The following is a 20,778-nucleotide window of genomic DNA, read 5'->3' on the forward strand; positions in this document are numbered from 1 at the left end:
TAGAAAGGCAAAATGCATTTCCGGTTTTCAAAGCACAGCCAATGTTCATTACAGCTGGTATCCTACCCCTACCTTTGTAAGTAAGAAGGTTCAGGCAATTCAAGTAAAATACTTGATGTTTTAGACAACAGCATAAATTCATTTGCTTATGAAAACACTTTTTTTCCTCCTTCCCTCTGGATATGTTACACCCTCCATCTGCTGACAGCAAGACACATCTATTGTCATTTTAGGAAAAAAATTATATATTAGCTGATATGAGAAAGGGAACAAAAACAATAGCTAGTGGTTTTAAATCATTTTTCCTGTTATAAAACTTATATATGCTCATTAAAGAATATTTTGAAAGTGAAGAAAATGTTAAGGAAAACAGTTAAAATCGCTTGTAATCTCACCACCTACAGGTAGATTCCTATAAACATTTTGTTGTATTTCCTTACAGCTTTTATGTTATTATACTTTTGTCTGTGCATCTGAAGGGTAATATAAACATTCATCTAGAGTGATATTTTTACATAATTTGGACCATTTAGTTTCTTCAGGGTTTTGGTGGGTTTTTTGCCTCCCTTTTTTTTTTTTTTATCTTTCTTTCAATAAGCATTTTTAAGTCATTACATTTTATTCAAATTTATGGCTTTCCCCCTCAATATGCATATATATATATTTTAAAAATCTGTATTTCTGGTGGCTTTTAAAGAACCATGTAGAATAACTGTAGCTAAAAAAACTGTGGAGAGAAAACTCAACTCCATGTCCTAAAGTAGCCCTCCCTGGAAGAGGGTGCCTGTGATGGGAAGCGGTTGGAAATCAGCCCCACAGCTTGCTAGGAAGAGGCAAAGAGAGCACGAGCCAGCAGAAATCCAATGATGTAGCAACAGATGGGGCGGGGCGGGGGTGGGGGACCCAGAATCAAAGAACTACCAAGCCAGCCCCTCTGAAAAAGAAAACACTATTAATAACAGAACTCTAGGTTCTGGCATCAGTTTAACTCCTATCTTCATCCTCCCCACCTCTGGCCTCAGCTTCCTACCCCACACAGAGCTGCTGTATCTTCTGATGTCTCCATACCCTTCCCAGACCCACTAAGAATCTAACTCTGGGAGTTCTGCAGGGGCCACTGTCACAGGCAGGTGCTCAGAGGGGTCCAGGAGGATGGAACTAGGAGGATGGAACTGCTGAGCACACACTGAAGCGCTGCCACTAGCTTGAGCACTTCTCAGGACCCTGGGGGGCTCGGTGGTTGAGCGTCTGCCTTTGGCTCAGGGCGTGATCCCAGAGTTTGGGGGTGTAGAGTCCTGTGTGGAGCTCCCCAAAGGGAGCCTGCTTCTCCCTCTGCCCAATTAAATAAATAAAATCTTAATAGAAAAAAAAAAAAAAAAGAATGAGCACATCTCTCCTCACTGCCTCCTAGTCAGGGCTGTATCTCACCTGGAGATGAAGAGCATGTGTGATATCCACAGAATACGAGCATTTGACTTCTCTTTTCTTTCTTTCTTTCTTTCTTTCTTTCTTTCTTTCTTTCTTTCTTTCTTTCTTTCTTCTTTCTTTCTCTCTCTCTCTCTTCCTTCCTTCCTTCCTTCTTTTTTCTTTCTTTCTTTCTTTCTTTCTTTCTTTCTTTCTTTCTTTCTTCTTTCTTTCTTTCTTTCTTTCTTTCTTTCTTTCTTTCTTCTTTCTTCTTTCTTTCTTTCTTTCTTTCTTTCTTTCTTTCTTTCTTTCTTTCTTTCTTTCTTTCTTTCTTCCACTACAGTGAAGTGATGATAAAAGGAATCTTTTTTTTTACTTTTCTGGAAATTACTGAGCTCTTTTTGTTGGCTAACTAGATTAATACTAAATCTAAACATGAATTGGGCTCAATGCCACAAATTAAAGAACTATGATATGTAAGCAGAGCCATCACCCACCAAAACAGTACTAAAAATGTGTAATGTTTAGGTCCTGGGGGCAAACTCCTGGTTAATTAATAGCATAGAAGGATCACAAATTTATTCACACTATATACTTACATGTAAAGAAATTACAGATTACCACTTCCCCCCTTTCATTGACTTTATCTCTCTCATAGACCTCCATCTGCTGGGTAATGGGGGAGGGAGGGTAATCAATTTAGTCTGAAACAAAAACCACCTTTAAGTACATGTTTCATCTTTTGGGGTCAAGTTCAGTCTCTCAAATGTCACTATAGATCACCTCCAGTTTTATTAGCAAGGATGTGGCCTCCAGGATCACATGGCACAGGTTCCTAGTCCATGGAACTAGGTGGCATCCTCTGGATCTTCACAGGCCCCTTAGGTATAGTGACTTATTCAGGCTGGAGGTAAACACTGGGTTGTGAGGACTTCATCTCTGAGCTTCTTGTGGCACCTGCTGTTGAAAAACTGTAGTACTTCCATGCTTCAGTTGCCTTGCACAGGGGCTGCAGGCCCATCAGAGTTCTTCTGCCCTTGGCCGGGCCAGGTCCACTCTGCTGTGGGGTCATCGCTTTGACACTTGCCTCACAGCAGCCTCAGGGCCCACTCACTGGCTCCTGGCCTGTGGGGCTTTCTATAGACTGAATGTTTCTGTTCTTTCACACCATCCCCAAAATTCATATGCCAGAATCCTAACTCCCAAAGGGATGGTGTTAGGAAGTGGGACCTTTAGGAATCCCTTAGATCAGGAGGATGGAAACCTCACCAATGACTGTAGCGTCCTTATACAAGGAGCTCCAGAGGGATCCCTCACTCCTTACCTCAGTCTTGAGCTCCCCACAGCCTGGCTTACAAAACCTTTGGCTTGCCAAGGAAGCTAAGAAAGTCAGCTTTGAGACTCCAGCCCCTCTAGACCACTGGTTCTTGATGAAGATAGCATGGGCCACCAGGAGGCATTTGGGAAAATTGTGGGGTTATTTACGTTGTCACAGAAATTGGAGAAGTGAGGGTTAGTGGCATTTAGTAGAAAGAGGTCAAGGATGATCATCACCCTGTAACAAAGGAGGCAGGCGCATAATGAAAAATCAGTCCGTTCAAAGTTTGTGTAGGTGAAAAATCTGTTTATAATTTTCTGAGCTTAAAACCTACCTCTAACAAAGTGTTTCTGCATGGTTTAAATATAAACCATGTATTTAATTTATACAAACCAACATAAAATTTTCAGTGATGCAACTAACACCTAAGTGAGGAGAGATCATTCTTTGCCTCATTTGAAATATTACAAACAGTTTTTCACTATTTCAAAAAGTCACCAAGAGCAGTAGGACTTATGGCACGTAAGTCACACTGCTAACCAGTTCTGCACGGTTAGCTGCCACCGCCAGGGTGCTCACGAAGGCACAGCATCCAGGCAATAGTTGTACCCAGCATTATATGGAAATGCATATTCTTTCACCGTAGGTCCTAATCTCCTTTCTATTTCTTCTTTCTGCTTCAATTAGAGCACTACACTGCTATTTGAAGCATGTAGTAGATGACTTTTATTAGCTCCAAAATTCCATTTTAAGAGGGTAAAAGGGAATATTTGCTATCTAAAGAGGGCTGGAATCAGATAAAGTTAAGAGCCACTGCTCTGGTCACCACCACCACCCCAACCTCCCTTTTTGTAATGAGCACTTACTATGTGCTAAATGTTTTCCAGACTTGCTCTTCTTTACTCTTCTCAACTACTATACGAGGCAGGCATTATCATATTTGTATCGTAGATGATGGAACTGAAGCTCAGAGATCTAAGTAAACCAGTTAAATGAAAAATCTTGGATTCAAATTCAAGTCTACTCGATTGCAAGACCTGGCATCTTTTTTTTTTAATTTATTTTTTATTGGTGTTCAATTTACTAACATACAGAATAACCCCCAGTGCCCATCACCCATTCACTCCCACCCCCCGCCCTCCTCCCCTTCTACCACCCCTAGTTCATTTCCCAGAGTTAGCAGTCTTTACGTTCTGTCTCCCTTTCTGATATTTCCCACACATTTCTTCTCCCTTCCCTTATATTCCCTTTCACTATTATTTATATTCCCCAAATGAATGAGAACATATAATGTTTGTCCTTCTCCGACTGACTTACTTCACTCAGCAAGACCTGGCATCTTAACTGCTCCACATAGTTAGCTAATATAAAGAAAGTGGGAGAAAAAAGATCGTCTTTTGTAAATTTTACTTACATGACATTTCTATTTACACAGTTTAATAACCCATCCTTTGAAAATATTTATCAGGCAATTAAAAGGGAGAAGCAACCAAGAACTAGAGTCTTTTGTTTTAACGAACCCTCTGTGGAATCCTTTATGAATTATGCTACCTAATTGCCTTATTTGCCATATCTCTGTGCTATGCTGACCTCCTGAAGGTTTTGTGTGGGGAAAATGCTAATCCTTAGAATGTAAGTTATTAGCTAACGATTTTATAATGTGATAAAAAGAGACTTTTATCCAAGAAACCCAAAGCACTTCAGCAGCGTATGAGAAATGGTTCTACCCCCTAATGACAAAGAATGACAAGGAATGCATTTCCATCCTCTCTGTCCTGAGAGGAGAGTCAGAGCATGGAGCACCTAAAAAGTATGCATCCAGTTTTAGAGAACAGTTTTTGTCAGAAGTTGTCTTGTACTTAGTTTGACAGAGAACCTTGGCTGATAAAAAGGACAAAGTTATTTGCTATTTACCAAGTGCCTGCTATGTGCCTATCACTTTAGGTATGTTATTTCACTAAAATCCTACGACAACCTATGCGTTAGATGTCATTACCCTCTTTGAACAGATAAAAATATAAGGGGCTATGAAGATGTAGGTGGCCCACGAGCATCCAGTAACAGTATAGTAGCTGGGATTTGAGCCCAGCCACATGCCATTATGCTTGCTTCTACTCAATCTCACATGTGAGGGATCTTTAGCTCCACCACAATTACTGTGTCATAGAGGAGGGGGCTTTGGAATAAACCTCTAGTTAGGTTTTAGACACCTCAGGAAGTCTAATTTCTAGGGAATGTCCCCAACTGTGTCCAATAGATTTGAATGTAGCTGGAATCTGGACAGCTGACATGCCACTTCTGTGATGAGAATGTTTCTTGCCAAATCCAGCAGTGACAGGAAAACTTGAGTATGATCTTTAACAAAATGCAAAATGATGGGGCAGAGAATTCCCAGAACTGTTTCCCTACCTTCCAGCACACTCTATTTTTGGTGTTGTTGTTAGGTTGTTCCCATGTCCTGGAAAACTCATGTCACTGCTGAGAAACTCTTCTTCAAAAGGAACTATGACTTCCATCTTCTCATTATCTTCTTAATTTGCTCTGGGATAGTCTTACAAAGTTAAATTGAAAATAAGAAAGGTAAATATAAAAGCAGCAGCCACTGGGTGTCACTGATTTACCACTCGAATATACCTTGTCCCACATTTCTATAGCAGGAGAAAACCTGGTCTTTTAAGTGGAATATATTGAAACTCTTCGTGTTCTTGAGTGGTCAAGATAAATATAGAAGAGTTTGAAACAGAAGGATCTTGTGACATTGAGGAGACATTATTTTCTGTTGTAAACTACTTATAACTGTAATAATAGTCCCATTTTACAGATGGATACACCGAAGCAGAGCAAGCTAACATCAAGGATGTCAGAGAACACATTCCTGAACTTTATTTTTAAATTGAGACTTCAATGTTTTATTTTTATTTTAAGATAATTCTCTAAAGCCAGGCACACAGTATCCATTACTTCTTTCTTGTCCCTATCTTCTAATTCTATACCTAACAAGAGAAAAAAAAAAGAATCATTTCAGAACATTTGAGGATTTGGGGATTGAGATTGTATTTCATGCTCCTCCTGCAAGTGGTGCCAGAGGCTCTCATTCATCAGATACCTCTTCTGACCCTGGGAGGTCATTGTAGTATCTCATCGAATGCTCACCACAAAACAGCACACATAGGTTGTCATTATCCTCAAATAGAAAAAAACTGGAGACCAGAGAGAGCAAGTATTTGGGTCAGATCACAAAGGAAGCAAGAATTCAGATTCAAACCCACATTTCCGGCCCTCAAAGCCAGGCTCATTCTGTCATGCCAGGCCATACCTCTTTAGAAATGCTACACTTAGCATTTGGACACATCCCTTTCAAAACCACTTAATGTTGTGCCATACCTTTGGTTAATCAGGTAGTAGAGGTTAAAGATATTAAATCCAAGGCAACTGTACGTTTTATCTTTTAGGATCATTTCTCAGGTAATCCCACTTGCTAAAGGAGTCACTCACAGACCTTCCTTGCACAAAAATTTTCCCCCAAACTCTTCAGGGTGATGTTCTGGCCTAGGATTTAGTTTCTCCGGATCTTCCGCTATCTAAGCGAGCTGAGTCTTATCTCTTTCTAGAGGGGATGTATTCCTGTTCTCATTTTTGGCTTAACAATACCCAGCCATCTGGAGAAAATGTAATCCTTCTTTAGGCCAAAGAGTGGTGGAGAGCTTTGGGGTGTTTATCTTTCAAGTAGGTGCAGAAACAGCCTAGCAAAGCTGTAAGCTTCCTGATTCATCCTTGCCAATACAATTAAGCTCAGAGCTGGAGGCTTTCTCTGGGGAGATAAGGCAGGTGATGTCCACATCCCCATTGGCTCCTGCCAAGTTCCTGCTCTACGAAGAAGCAAGCTCTCTAGCTGGTGGCCATCTGATGCCTCACCTCCCTCAATCATACCTTAATTGTGAATGTTTCCTTCCTTTAATCCAAAGTCAAAACACCATGATTCTTTCTTTGCTTTCCACTTTCGCATTCCAGATCCCTTGGTTTCTTTTCAGACCTGGTTATGGTGGCAGCTTAATCTGGCAAATATTCTCATTACTTCCTATTTTAAAAAAGAATCACGTTTTAAAGTAAAACTCTGTGTCCCTTTCCTGTGTTCATTTCAAGGAAATGCTAATATTTTTTCTTGTCACGCTCAGCAAATCCCAGGTATCTGGGGGATAATCTTTTCTTCCTGTCTTCTTCTCCTGCTCAGCATAATCTGCTGGGTAGCAACTTCAAAATACACCTGGAAAACTCACACAGAACCTGAGCTTCATCTCTCAATGACCACTTACAAAACAAAGAGGAAGTAACTGTATAATAGATGCAATCTGGTGGAAACTGGATTCTCTTTATTAAAAATAATTCCTAAAAGTATATCTTAAAAATTAGATTTATAGTAAAAAGTTACAGATAATATGTATTTTTAAATACAGGCCTCTCTGCTCCCCATAGGAACCCTGTTGTTGGCTGGAGGACAGATATGAATGATGAGGAAGTGTGGGGAAGGACTTTCGCCTGCTTATGACATCATACACGAAGTCATCTGGGTAAAGGCAGAGAAGGATTTGGCCTCTTTTTGCCCTAAATTTTTAATAGGAGCACCTCACATCTTTTCAAGTCAACCAGCCTTGCCAAAGCACCTGCTGACCCCACTGCTGCCGTCACATAATCTTCCCTCAGTGAACCTGTCAACCTTTGCAGAGCACTGTCCCTCGCTCCAGACTTAGATGCTCTACACTGCTTGTCCCTTCATTTGTCCTACACACTAGTGCTAAGTGTCACTCTATTCCAGGCTCTGACTTCGCATTTTTACTTCTGTGTCATGCCCCTGACCCCCGGCCTTCTTCAATCACTGTAAAGTGATGGCGCCACTAGTTAAGGAACTGGTCCAAAGTCACATAACCAAGAATGGGCAGAGGAAAGATTCAAAGCAAACCTGGAGCAGTGGAGCAGTGGATGGGGAAGCCCCTATTCCATCTCCCTGCTCCGAAAATGCATTTAATATGTTGTCTTCAGAGAGTAAACTGATAAGAACAGATATTACGCTTGATCTTAGCCAAAAGCCCGACACGCGATCCACATCACGTTGGAAAGGTGAAGGTTTTCCAAAGCTGTGGGCACAATGAGGCATGATCCCCGGAGAAAGGGTTCCCAAACTTTGCCTACATAAGGACAATTAAATGAAAATCAGAATATGTACTTCAAGTAACATAGTAGGAAACGTGGCAGAAGTGAAGAGTTTTCTCTACCCCCTTGTCCCAATGTTCCGGCCACCGTCTCACGTCCCCATAAGCTTGTAAGGGACACTGCAGTCCCTGGACTCGCAGCGAGCAGCCTCGCCGGGCGGACCCGGCCGTGTCCTCGGGTGTGGGCCCAGGCACCAGGAGCCAGGAGCCCAGGCCCCCCAGGGCAGTGTCCCCCCAGGGCTCCTCGGCCCATCAGGACAAGAGCTTCCCAGTTCAGCTGCACCCCCGCCCACCCCCTCCTCCAGCACCACGTCTACGGGAGCCAGGAAGCTACGGAGCTTGTCGGTTTTCACTGGTCCTTGAGGTAAGGACTATGGTCACCGCAGGCTCGGGCGTGCACCCCTGTCCCTCTCCACGGGGCGCCTCCGCCTGCCTGCGGGAGCCCTCAGCCTCGGCGGCCAACCGCTCCTTTTGTCTCCATAAAGCACACGGAGGGGACAGAAACTCGTGGTCACTTCTCTAGCCAAAGGAATGGGGAGAGGTACTGTCACCTGGTAGATGACTCCTGCCCGAACACAACAGTGGGGCCACCTTCCGGGGCCAGTTCGATGGCTGCTGGCACGTATGTGGGTAACTATGCCCAGAACACTGCATTGATGTGTAAAATAAAGGATTTCTTTTAAGCAGCCCTCAAACAAGCAAAAAAACAAAACAAAAACAAAAACAAAAAACAAACAAACAAACCAAAACACCTTTGTGAGACATCCTCAAACATTAGATTTTGTGGGGCACCTGGGTGGCTCAGTGGTTGAGCATCTACGTTTGGCTCAGATTGTGATCCCGGGATCCCAGGATCGAGTCCGGCATCGGGCTCCCTGCATGGAGCCTGCTTCTCCCTATGCCTATGTCTCTGCCTTTCTCTGTCTCTCTCATGAATAAATAAATCAAATCTTTTTTAAAAAAGAAAAAACATTCAGTTTTCTGTTTAAACACATTGCTCAAAACATTATGTGCTGGGATATAAGATAGAAACAGGGAGTGGGAGTAACACATTTCAGGGAGATGGAGCTTGCAGGTAGCATGTTGTTTAAGAGACAGGAAGTATCTCTGGATTTTGCTCTAGGTTTTTCCTCTCCCCTCCTGTAGAACCACAATAGAGGTACCTATTGTGTCTTACCTGAAGTAGGACTAAAAAGGAAAAGAGCAGGCTTGGGGGAGGGGAAAGCAGTTCAACTTTCTCATCCTCATGCAGTTTTTCTTTATTCTAGTTGAGAAAAAAAAAAAAAAAACAACAACAATCTGGAAGGATGCATTATGATCTCGAGACTGCTAACTGAGCAATTTGAGTCATCAGAGAGCTAACTTTGTTTTCAGGAGCCCAGAATTATGGGAGCCTGCAAGGATGCATGATGCCAACCTGACCTGAAGGAGAAGTCGGGAGAAGTCCGACCTCCAAAAGGAGTCAGGATGTTTTCAAGGAGCACTCTCATCAAGTTCTAGGAAGAAAGCCAAGCTGAATTAAGCTTAGTCCATAGGAGAAATCCTTACTTAGACCTGGTTTTCTTTAAAAAACAGAGTCTCTTGAGCTCATCTTTAAGCCAGGATGAACTTTATAATATTATATTATATATGTAATGTGTTTTATGTGTATAATATATGTATAATATAAGTATTATATGATATTATACAACATTATTATAACATTAATGTTATTCAGGTTTCACTAAACTCTGCCAGAGAACAGACCTTACCTTAGCGTCTATGCGTGCATGTTCATAGGTAGCAATACCATCCTCCCATTCAGGATATCTGGTTGTATTTACAAAGTCATATATTTTAGGAACTAAAACTTCTGTAGGTTAAGGCCACAATCATAAACATTTAAAATGATGTTAAACTTCAAATCTAGCCCCTTACCACCTGAACTCGTTGTTCTGATTGCTGTACTTTGATAGATATCATCCTGACACCTGCTAAGTGTTCCAGTTTTGTTTATTCCCTCATGACTATATTCGATTCAACATACAGTAAAAAACAAAAACAAAACAAAAAACTTGATGCAACAATAAGTAGGATGTCTGGAAATAAATATAAAGTATTTAAAATAATATGAAGCATCAGGCCAAGTAAAAAACATTTATGGATGATAACTATGGTGAAATCAAAAGGCTAGGATAGGTCAGAGAGGTTCTGATGCAAAATTTTAAAATCTCTCCTGGTTAGGTGAGAAAACAATATTTTGTGTACAAATACCCTTGTCCAACAACTACTTTGGTGTTTCTTTTTAGAAAAAGATGAATTATCTTTTAAAAAATGTTCCGAAGGGAAAAAAAAAAACCATCCCACAGATGTACAGCCACTCCCAGATGCATACATTAGAACTCGGGATTTGTGCTTCAGAAATTATAATCTCATAGAGAAGGTGGTTTGGCTACTAGTGAAACTGGTTTCTTAAAATGGCCAGCTAAACTACTGACTGTAGTCCAGATATATTTTTGTCTTCCTCTATCTCTATTGTGAATTATTTAAAGCAGCATACTCCACACTTTGAATATGGCCCACATTTTAAATCAAGTTCACCAAAATAATAATACTCAATGTACTAATTTCCATTTAATAGAAATATTCTTATAAATGCCTAATACCACTGAAAGGTATGAAGCAAAGCACAAAAACATTTCTAAAAACTCATTTTATCCCAGGAGAAATTAATCTTTCTACAAAAACATCATGCAAATATGTATTTGCAAAGAATTCTAAGCATGTCTCTAGAAAACCACATTTATAAACAAACTAGTGGGGCTGTTTAAAAAGATTCTCCACCAAATTGGTGGTTCTTTCATGTTTTTTAACTGCTTTTGTAGAAATGTATTGTGTATGAAAGACCCTACGTGATTTTTTAACTGGATAGGGAATTTTTATTTTTAAAAAGTAAAGATGTGTTTTAGTATTACTACAGTTTATTGAGACCAGTTCTTCTAATAGCCAAGCTATCTCCTCCAGGGACAAATTTTCTAGAAAAGTAAATGGAGCAAAGCAGAAAAGAAGAGATTCTGGATCATAGGATCTAAAACCTGAATGTTCACCTCTGCCTTCCCTGAATTACTGGGAACATTTTCAGGTCAAACAGTAATTTAAGGGCCCTCCTAGAGCTCTTTGGTTTCATGATACCGACTTGTAAGTCTCTCAATCTGCTCCAAGGCAATTCTAAGCAAAATCCTGAAGTATGCCCTGTATGTTTGAGAATACCCGTGTCATTTTCCTTGGCTGTACCCTAATCTCTTGTGCAATGGCCTTGTAAAAATTATAACAGGCACCCATCCAACCAACACATCCATCCACACCCAACCAATTTATATGTAAACATAAATTTGTATTTTTTGTGCATGTTGAACCTACTCTGCTCTATTTTGACAGTATTATCTTGTGGTGTCATGAAGATTAATGTCTCTACTAAAGAGAATGAATATTTCTGTGATAATTACCGGGGGGGGGGGGATTGAACCTTCAAGACAGGCATCAATTTATTCATTCTTTCATTCAACAAATATTTATGGAGTACATGCTGCACACCTAGTGGTGTTTCCCAGCCTGGGCCATTGCCCAAACTAGAGACTGACAGGGGAGGCAAAATTTTACCTCACCCTCGTAGGGTCCTTTGTGGCTGGACCTAAGACTCAGATTGACGTAGGACAAATCAACAGGAGGAAGGCATACAAATTCATTAAATAATACAAGTTTTCCAGGATGTGGAAGCCTTCATAAGGAGTGAGGATACAAAGAAATAGCAAAACCTATTTGCCTTTTTTATATTAGGTTGAGCGGAGAAGCAATTCTGGAAAAGTGCCTGTACTATGTGGAGGGGCCTGAATTAAAGAATTATTTTCACATGGTCTATTGGTGTAGAATTCTCTGTCTCAATTTCTCATTCTTGATAGGGATGTTACTTTTCTTCTGGTTCTAGAGGGTATCTTTAATAGAGGAATTTTATGTCCTGCTTTTAAGAAAAATAAGGAAGATCAGAATGTTTTTCTTGTATTTGCTGTTACTCAGGTACCCTTTAACCCAAAACAGCCAAAATGCCAACGTGGCAGATTTTGGAGTTGCGTGTTCGGAACTCCTTCAGACCATAATCCACACCTACTCAGAGTTTCCATCTGGGTATCTAAATAGCATCTTCTGTTCCATATGTCCGCAGCTCAACATGCTCCCTCATGTCAGCTGATGGCACCTCTAACTCCAGTGGCTCCAGCCTAAAGACGTGATTCCTCCCCTTTTTTCTCTCTCTCTCCATATTCAGTAAAAATCCTGTTGGCTCTACTTTCAAAGAACATCCAGAATCTGGCCTATTTCTACTACCTCCTCCGTGCTCACCCTGGAAGATCCAGTTGTCTCGACTGGCATATTGTGACATCTGCGATACCAAGCTCTTCAGCCTTCACCCTGCTTCCCTATAGTCTATTCTCAGCACAACAACCCAAACCATTCCGATAAGAATTAAGTTCAAATCATGCTGCGCCTCTGCACAAACCCTCCAGTGATTCTGCCTTTCTCTCTAGAAAAGCTGAAGGCCTTACTGTGGCCTCAAGGTGCCCATGACCACTTGCCCAGGTTACCTGACCTCATCCCACGTCCTCTTCTCTTAGCTCACGCTGGCCTCCCTGCACCCTTCTTCTAATGAGCTGGTCAGGTGCTGGCCCATTCCTTTGCCTGTAAAACTCCTCCCATCCCCATAAGTTTATATGGTTAATTCCTATACCTCCTTCAAATCTTGTCTCAAGTTTCACCTTCTCCATGAGGCCTCCTCATACTACTCCATTTGCAGAGACAGCCCAAACACACAAACTCCCCATTGGCATTACCAACTTCCCTTAACCTGATCTATTTTTCTCTATGGCAGTTTCTTCAATCTAACAAAACTTATTTGTTAGGTTTTGTTATTGGCTGTTTGCTACTTGATGACAGTGGGGTGTTTTGTTTTGTTTTGATGGTTCTTAGGTTTCTTCACGTATCCCAAGCATCTTCCATAGGGTTGGTGCTCAATTAACAACTGTTCAGTGAAGGAATATGAGCAAACCAGATGTGATCTCTGCCATCAAGAAGGTTATAGTCCACAAGAGTAATAACTTTTTTCTCCAGGATTCCTTTTGTGCTTGAGACCTCAATGAACCTAGATGGGACTGGAGGTGCCAGAGGATGCTCTCAGGTGAAGGAGGAAGAATGGCCTCTTCCTTCCATGAACAGCTAAATCAGGGTTGCTAGACCATAACTTGAAGAGAAAGGAGTTATCCCTTTTTCCCAGCTTTATTGAAGTAAATTTGACAAAACTGTAATAGATTTGAAGTGTACAACATAATGATTTGATACATATCTACCTTGTGAAAGTTTCCCTCCAGGGAGTTATTAACACATCCATCACCTCAGAAATTTACCTTTTTGTATGTGTGTGAGAACTCATAAATTCTATTCTCTTGGAAAATTTTAATTCTCCAATAGAGTATCATTATAGTCACTGTGTTACACATTATACACTCAGATATCACTTCACTTATAACTGAAAATGTGTACCCTTTTAACAATCTCTCCCTATTCCTCACCTCTATCAGCTCCTGGCAATCACCATTCTACTCTCTATTTCTGTGACTTTGACTCTCCCCATCTTCACCCAATTCCACATATAAGAAGACTTTTCAGGGGACAGGGTGAGGTCAGAGAGCAGCTGCCACACCATCATTCCTGTAGCAGTCTCTCTCCAAGGTCACTTTTGGGAATGGGTCAGATTTTCCTCAGGTAACAGGTAGGTTTCCATCTAGCCTCCATGATGCATGCTACAGGCAGTGACTCCCATCTGCATCTGCTTTAACTGCACCTCTTAAAGTATCTTATTTCCATCCCTAACCTGATCAAAACTTCTGCTGTCTCAGGGAAGGTGGTTTGAATGAGCCACCAGGAAGTATAATCAGTGCTTATTAATCCAATGGTTCTCTGATGTAGAGCTATGCAGCAATATGATGTGAACTATCTTAGGCAATTTAGGAGAGATCTTTGTGGTCAAGAGAGTCCTCCAGGTCCCCTAGACCAGACAGCATAGATAGCTAATGACCTCATCAACTCAGCTAGGCCCCTTCTTCTTTTTTTTTTTTTTTTAATTTATTTATTTATTCATGAGAGACACAGAGAGGGAGAGAGAGGGAGAGAGAGAGAGAGAGAGAGAGAGAGAGAGAGAGAGAGGCAGAGACACCGGCAGAGGGAGAAGCAGGCCCCACCAGGGAGCCTGACATGGGACTCGATCCTGGGAATCCATGATCATGCCCTGGGCTGAAGGCAGGTGCTAAACCACTGAGCCACCCAGGGACCCCAGCTAAGCCCCCTCTTTGTGTGTTGCCCTCCTCGGGGAGTTCATATTTGGTGCTTGGTATGACAGAAAATATTAACAGCCTGGGAAATTCTGGGAGAAAGGAAAACTAGTTAATCCAATTGTTTCCTGCTGGTAGTAAATTTTAGTAGAAGTAGAATTAACTATCTGAAGTCATAACAATGCCATTTAACAAAATATTCATGTCCTAAAGAAATGATGACCCATGTCTGTGCCCAAGTGATGTACTCATTCAAAGAAATTGTCTCATTTCTCTTTATAGCCTCCCCAGAAGCTAGCACAGTGCCTGGCCAGATAGTTGCTCAATAAATGTGAACAGTCCAGCATTCAGTTTCAACCAATAAAATCAAAATATAGAGCTTATATTATCTCCTTTCTCTTCTTATGTATCTAGTTGTGAATATGTGTAAGAGTTAGATATTTGGCCCCGAAACAAGCAAACCATTTCCTCCCATTTAGTTAACAGTACCCATGGCGTTGGACTACAAGGCACGGTTGAGACATTTATTTGACCCAGGAGCCAAATTTAATAGCTTTGGCAATTTCCCTTTAATGTCCAAATCTGAGCTTCCTTGAAAACTAATTAGGTTATGGTCTGTTGTAGAGCTGTCCTTGATGGAGTCCTGAACAGCAAACCCCACAATTCTCCAACCAGATTTATATCACACTAACTTGCTGTCTCATGCTTCTCTCAGGTCTTCAACTTATCTAACGGTTTCTTGAAAGGAAGTTACTGATCTGATCATCAGTTCAAAGTTCTACCAAGCTAAGGTATGTACAATACTGGCTTCCTGATTTATTTTATTTTTAAGTTATTTTAATAGGCTGAACCCAGGTTTCAGTTTTTTAAAAACATTTTTGCATCAAGGACTTCTTCAATAGTTTGGTGAAGCCAATAGATAAATGCATAAAATAAAATATACAGAATTACAAAGGAAATCAGTTATTATTATTTTTGGCATTCCATGGGCCAGTAGAGAATTTTCTATTCCCTGAAGGTGAAATCTGTGAATAAAGGTCTTAACTATTCATTATTAATTATCATAGACTACCATCTCTATATACCTAAATTGACTTGGAATTTAATATAGAATTAATAACTATGCAATTTAAATTCTAGTCTGTAAAGAAGGTCTGATAATATTTACATCTAAATAAGTAAGCTTAGCCACCTATTGTTAGCCTCTCCTGGCTAACTACACTTGTACTGTAGCTAGCTTGCCACGTATTGACTCCTCTTATCAATATGATTCAGACCCTTAGACTTTTCCAATTCCTCCTAAATCAAAGTAATTTAAAATTTACCGAGAATTTCTTGAGGATTTCTAGGTATAATTGAAATAGGATGACCTGGTACCTATATAAGTTAGGTACCTTCACCTGCAGTTTTCTATAATTTGCCCCTTCTGCATAAATATCTAGAATATATCAGTGAATAACGAATGACCTGTCTTCTTCTCCTCCTGAGTAGGTATAACTGGTGAAAAGACCATTCTTGGTTCTTACTCTCTCAGAGGATGAAGATGCAGCTTTCTGTGACCTGACATTGTTTGGGCCTGGGGATTGTTCTAGAGACTTTATTTTATTTTTATTTATTTATGATAGTAACAGAGAGAGACAGAGAGAGGCAGAGACACAGGCAGAGGGAGAAGCAGGCTCCATGCACCAGGAGCCCGACATGGGATTCGATCCTGGGTCTTCAGGATCGCGCCCTGGGCCAAAGGCAGGCGCCAAACCGCTGCGCCACCCGGGGATCCCGAGACTTTTGTTTTTAAGACTGATTGATTGATTGGTTGATTGGAGAAAGAGAGAAAAAAAAATGAGCGATGGGGGAGCAAGAGAGGGGGAGGGAGAAGCAGACTTCCCACTGAGTAGGGACCCTGGGGTCATGACCTGAGCCAAAGGCGGATACTTAACCTACTGGGCCACTCAGGTGCCCTGTTTTAGAGACTTCTCATCTCCCTAAAATTTACTGAGGTCTGGAAGTCACTATTTGAGCTGGAGATGACAACTGAAGAGGAAAATGAACTTGATGGCTAGTAATAATAGTAATAATTATTATTATTAATAACTCATGTATAATATTGTCATTCTTATCACAGCTATCATTATTGAGTTCATCTGTTGAGTAATCATCAATATTTCACTGGCCAGGACATATCCGAATGTTGAATTTTATTGTAAGATATTAGGCAGAGCTTACCATTTGTGCACATATATGCTATAGGGTTTATTCAATAAATAAGTGTATCCTCTGTATCAAATACCATATAAATTATTGCTGACCAGTTAAGTTTGTCTTTCTGGTCTGGGAACCCTGGAAACCCCTTGGATTTAAAACGTTAAAATTACACTGATGTGTTCCAACCCAACTAAGCTTCTGACACCTTCCAGCACTAATTCTATTCAAATGCAAAATTTTTAGCAATGAACAGCAGCTGTTTTCAATTGGCTTTCAATATGTTGCAATGACACTTTCACAACTCAATCACCAAATCCTCGCCATTAGATAACTGTAAAAGGTATGAAAAATGTCAGCCCAAAGGCAAAATCATTTAGCAATTTAAAAGTGAAAAGCAGAAATTCGCCGAGAAAGTAATCTTTTACCTAAAGCTCTTGTTCAACTTCTGAAATGTGTAGTTAATTTTGGTGAACAGCTATTTCCATTTTATTTTACAAATAAAAGATGTGCTAATTAAGCCTAGAAGTCAAGGATTTTACTAAAAGAAATAAGACGAGCTCATTCCCAATTAGCAATTTACTTGATGGATACCACAGCTTAAAGATGTGACAAACAGAAATACGAAGTAAATGCATACCTTCCAAGGCTGTTTCATAGTATCTTTGAGAACAGAGATTAAAACTGAACCATCCCTCTTCCCCTCAAACATGTACACTACAAGATGGACCTTTGCAGAGTGAACAGGAGTCATTTCTAATCAACCCGAAGTCGGTATCTTACTATCTGGAAAGACAACTGAACCAAACAGCTATTTGTTTAGTGGAATTACTTTAAATTATTTTAGGACATGTCAAAAAATAAATTAGATTTTCCTTCTTGCGTGTATTTTTTCCAGATCCTTTTAAAAACAAAATGTTCATTTGGGGCCATGACAGCTAAAATAGAAATGTCTTTGGCATAAACGCAGCTTTCTAGCCTGCAGGCAAAATATAAAATTGTTGTTAAATTGGAGTGGACCAGAAAACGGATGATAAAACTTGTCCATGAAACTTCTGCTAATAACAAACATTTGTCCCGTGACATGTACTGTAAGTAATAACACATGACAGGGGATGGATGTGTCATTGTCCCGAATAGCAGGGTTTTGGTGTCTTTCAAGGCAGTAGGCCAAGTTCACCTAGCTCTTCATTTGTGGTTTCCTATGAAACTATTAGGGTTAAAAATGCCCTTTTTGAGCTAGGAAACAAACACTTGGGAAGACAATTCTCTGAAGTGTTGGTCCCAGTTGGAAAGTTTTCGAGGCAGCTTGGGCTGTTGTTACTTAACACGACTGAGCACAAATTTTAGGTTCTATGTGATGCTTCATCAGCATTTCCCAGTTCCTAAGAGCTATGCCATTTACTCACTGGCCAACATTGCTCTTTCTCACGGTAGTCACAAAGACAGAGGAAGCAATCCTTAAAGAGGCAGAGTTTGGAAGTGAAGGGACCATGTCAATGGCTAGCAGAGGTAGTAAGTCCTTCCTTTTGTCTGGCTTTGCTTTACCATATTTTATTCGATCTAAGACATCACTGAATGTAAGATTCACCATTTTAGGTACCGCTACAAAGACGAATACACACCTTCAGTCAGTCAATGAGATACAACACCTTCATGATAGTTCTGCTTGAAGTCCAGGTGGGCCGCACAGCCTTCTCTGCCCGTAAACTTCCTTTATCTGTTCCAGATTATTTGGCATTTTCTCTTACCTTCTATTGCACCGCTTGGCCTGGAACAGGAATTCTTTTGCACTTATCTCAGTAACACAGTTTAACAAAGCCTCACAGACCTGTAGGCTTTTCCTTTTCAGGTCCCATAAAGCAGTTGGTTGTTCCTTCCAAGAAAAGAAGGAATTGCAGTCACCTCTCCAACAAAGATCAGTTGCTTCGCTGGTATTACGTTCATGGCCAGCTGCTGTCTTTGTGCCTACACAGCCACTTTTCATGTCAAGGCTGAAGAACAGGCTTCTTGCTGGAAACTTCTGAAGTGGCAATTATACTCAACACGCACCTTTCCAACATCACACACAAACTCAATCAGCATAGCAATAATATGAACAATTATGACAAAGTTTGCCGGCAGCGGCCACTTCACCATGACTACTGCCTGGCTGACAGCAATGCTACGATGCCTCTCGATTTCAGACAGGGGAAAATATGTGGAAAAAGTGCTCCTTAGAATTAGCTGAATTAGCTGTATAATCTGTTCACACATTATAGGGGTAGCAAATCCAAAGGCCCACAGAGCCAATTAAATCATGCACATTATTCCAGTTTTATATAAAAGGCATGTGCCGTCTATGTCAAATGTTTCCTGCCTCACTTTTAAGAGAGATGTGGATACAAAGGAACACTGTACATTATGAGGAAACACCAAGTTCCACAATTAGGAAGGGTAGCAAATTAAGGAATGCATGTCCCATCTAAAGGGGGCAGATGGCACACAGCCCAGGTCAAATGTTAACTTGTCAGTCATCCTGTAAGGACACTTGGAGCATAGGTAGTGTTCAATCTTGTGATTTTTCAAGGGAAGCTGGGCATCTATGTTTTTATATGAAATGTCTTAATTTTTAAGTTTTGGCACCTAATTCGAAAATTTTATAAAGCAGTGTAGGCCACACAAAGCAAATCCGTGTGCCACATCTGGCTCACAGCTCACCAATTTGTGGTCCATGCAAGATGCACCTAACACGTGTCAACCATGTAATAAACATGGTCATTTGTCCTGTATTAATAATAATAATAATAATAAAGATCGGCATGACTGGAAAGGTGATCCTATCATGTAACATCTCTGGCTGTGAATAATGTAACATCAGGTACCAGTACAAATACTGAGCAGAAACTCATTTTAGCCAGTTCATTTTGAATATCGTTCTTCTACTTGTCTATGCTTAATAGAATCAAGTCACTGGAAGGATTTCAAGGCTTAGCACTAAGAAAAGCAGCTTTTCAGAAAATAATAACTGATTCTTTTTCTAAACTCCAGCATTTCTTTAAGAATGAGAATTACTGGGAGGCCTGGGTGGCTCAGTGGTTGTATATGCCTTTGGCTCAAGGTGTAATCCTAGGGTCCAGGGTTCAAGTCCCACATTGGGCTTCTTGTGAGGAGGCTGCTTCTCCCTCTGCCTATGTCTCTGCCTCCCTGTGTCTCTCATGAATAAATAAATAAAATCTTAAAAAAAATAAATTATAAAAAAAAGAAACTTTAAAAAAATTTTTAAAAATGAGAATCTCTTCATTCTCATTAGTTTCCATGAATCTTTTTAATTCTTCCTTAATTTCCTGGTTGACCCTTTCATCTTTTAGCAAGATGGTCCTTAACCTCCACGTGTTTGAGGTCCTTCCAAACTTCTTGTTGTGATTTAGTTCTAATTTCAAGGCATTATGGTCTGAGAATACGCACTGGACGATCCCAATCTTTTGGTATCGGTTCAGACCTGATTTGTGACCCAGTATGTGGTCTATTCTGGAGAAAGTTCCATGTGCACTTGAGAAAAATGTGTATTCAGTTGAGTTTGGATGTAAAGTTCTGTAGATATCTGTGAAATCCATCTGGTCCAGTGTATCATTTAAAGCTCTCGTTTCTTTGGAGATGTTGTGCTTTGAAGACCTATCGAGTGTAGAAAGCGCTAGATTGAAGTGCAAATGTCAATGTTACCCAGGGCAATTTACACGTTTAATGCAATCCCTATCAAAATACCATGGACTTTCTTCAGAGAGTTAGAAAAAATTATTTTAAGATTTGTGTGGAATCAGAAAAACCCTGAATAGCCAGGGGAATTTTAAAAAAGAAAACCATAGCTGGGGGCATCACAATGCCAGATTTCAGGTTGTACTACAAAGCTGTGGTCATCAAGACAGTGTGGTACTGGCACAAAAACAGACACATAGATCAATGGAACAGAATAGAGAACCCAGAAGTGGACCCTCAACTTTATGGTCAGCTAATATTCGACAAAGCAGGAAAGACTATCCCCTGGAAGAAAGACAGTCTCTTCAATAACTGGTGCTGGGAAAATTGAACATCCACATGCAGAAGAATGAAACTAGACCACTCTCTTTCACCATACACAAAGATAAACTCAAAATGGATGAAAGATCTAAATGTGAGACAAGATTCCACCAAAATCCTAGAGGAGAACACAGGCAACACCCTTTTTGAACTCGGCCACAGTAACTTCTTGCAAGATACATCCACAAAGGCAAAAGAAACAAAAGCAAAAATGAACTATTGAGACTTCATCAAGATA

The 20,778-nt window shown here is 40.5% G+C and overlaps 1 long non-coding RNA gene and 1 pseudogene across 2 annotated transcripts in view; both read right to left on the bottom strand.

The window, feature by feature from the left end:
• Positions 1–20,778, bottom strand: part of LOC111090082 — a 246,039-nt gene that overhangs the window by 159,839 nt on the left and 65,422 nt on the right. The gene's annotated exons all lie outside the window — the stretch shown is intronic.
• LOC119869425 lies at positions 7,663–7,819 on the bottom strand (annotated as a pseudogene).

The sequence above is a fragment of the Canis lupus genome, chromosome 15, assembly GCF_011100685.1.
Source record: "Canis lupus familiaris isolate Mischka breed German Shepherd chromosome 15, alternate assembly UU_Cfam_GSD_1.0, whole genome shotgun sequence".
NCBI classification, from domain to species: domain Eukaryota; kingdom Metazoa; phylum Chordata; class Mammalia; order Carnivora; family Canidae; genus Canis; species Canis lupus.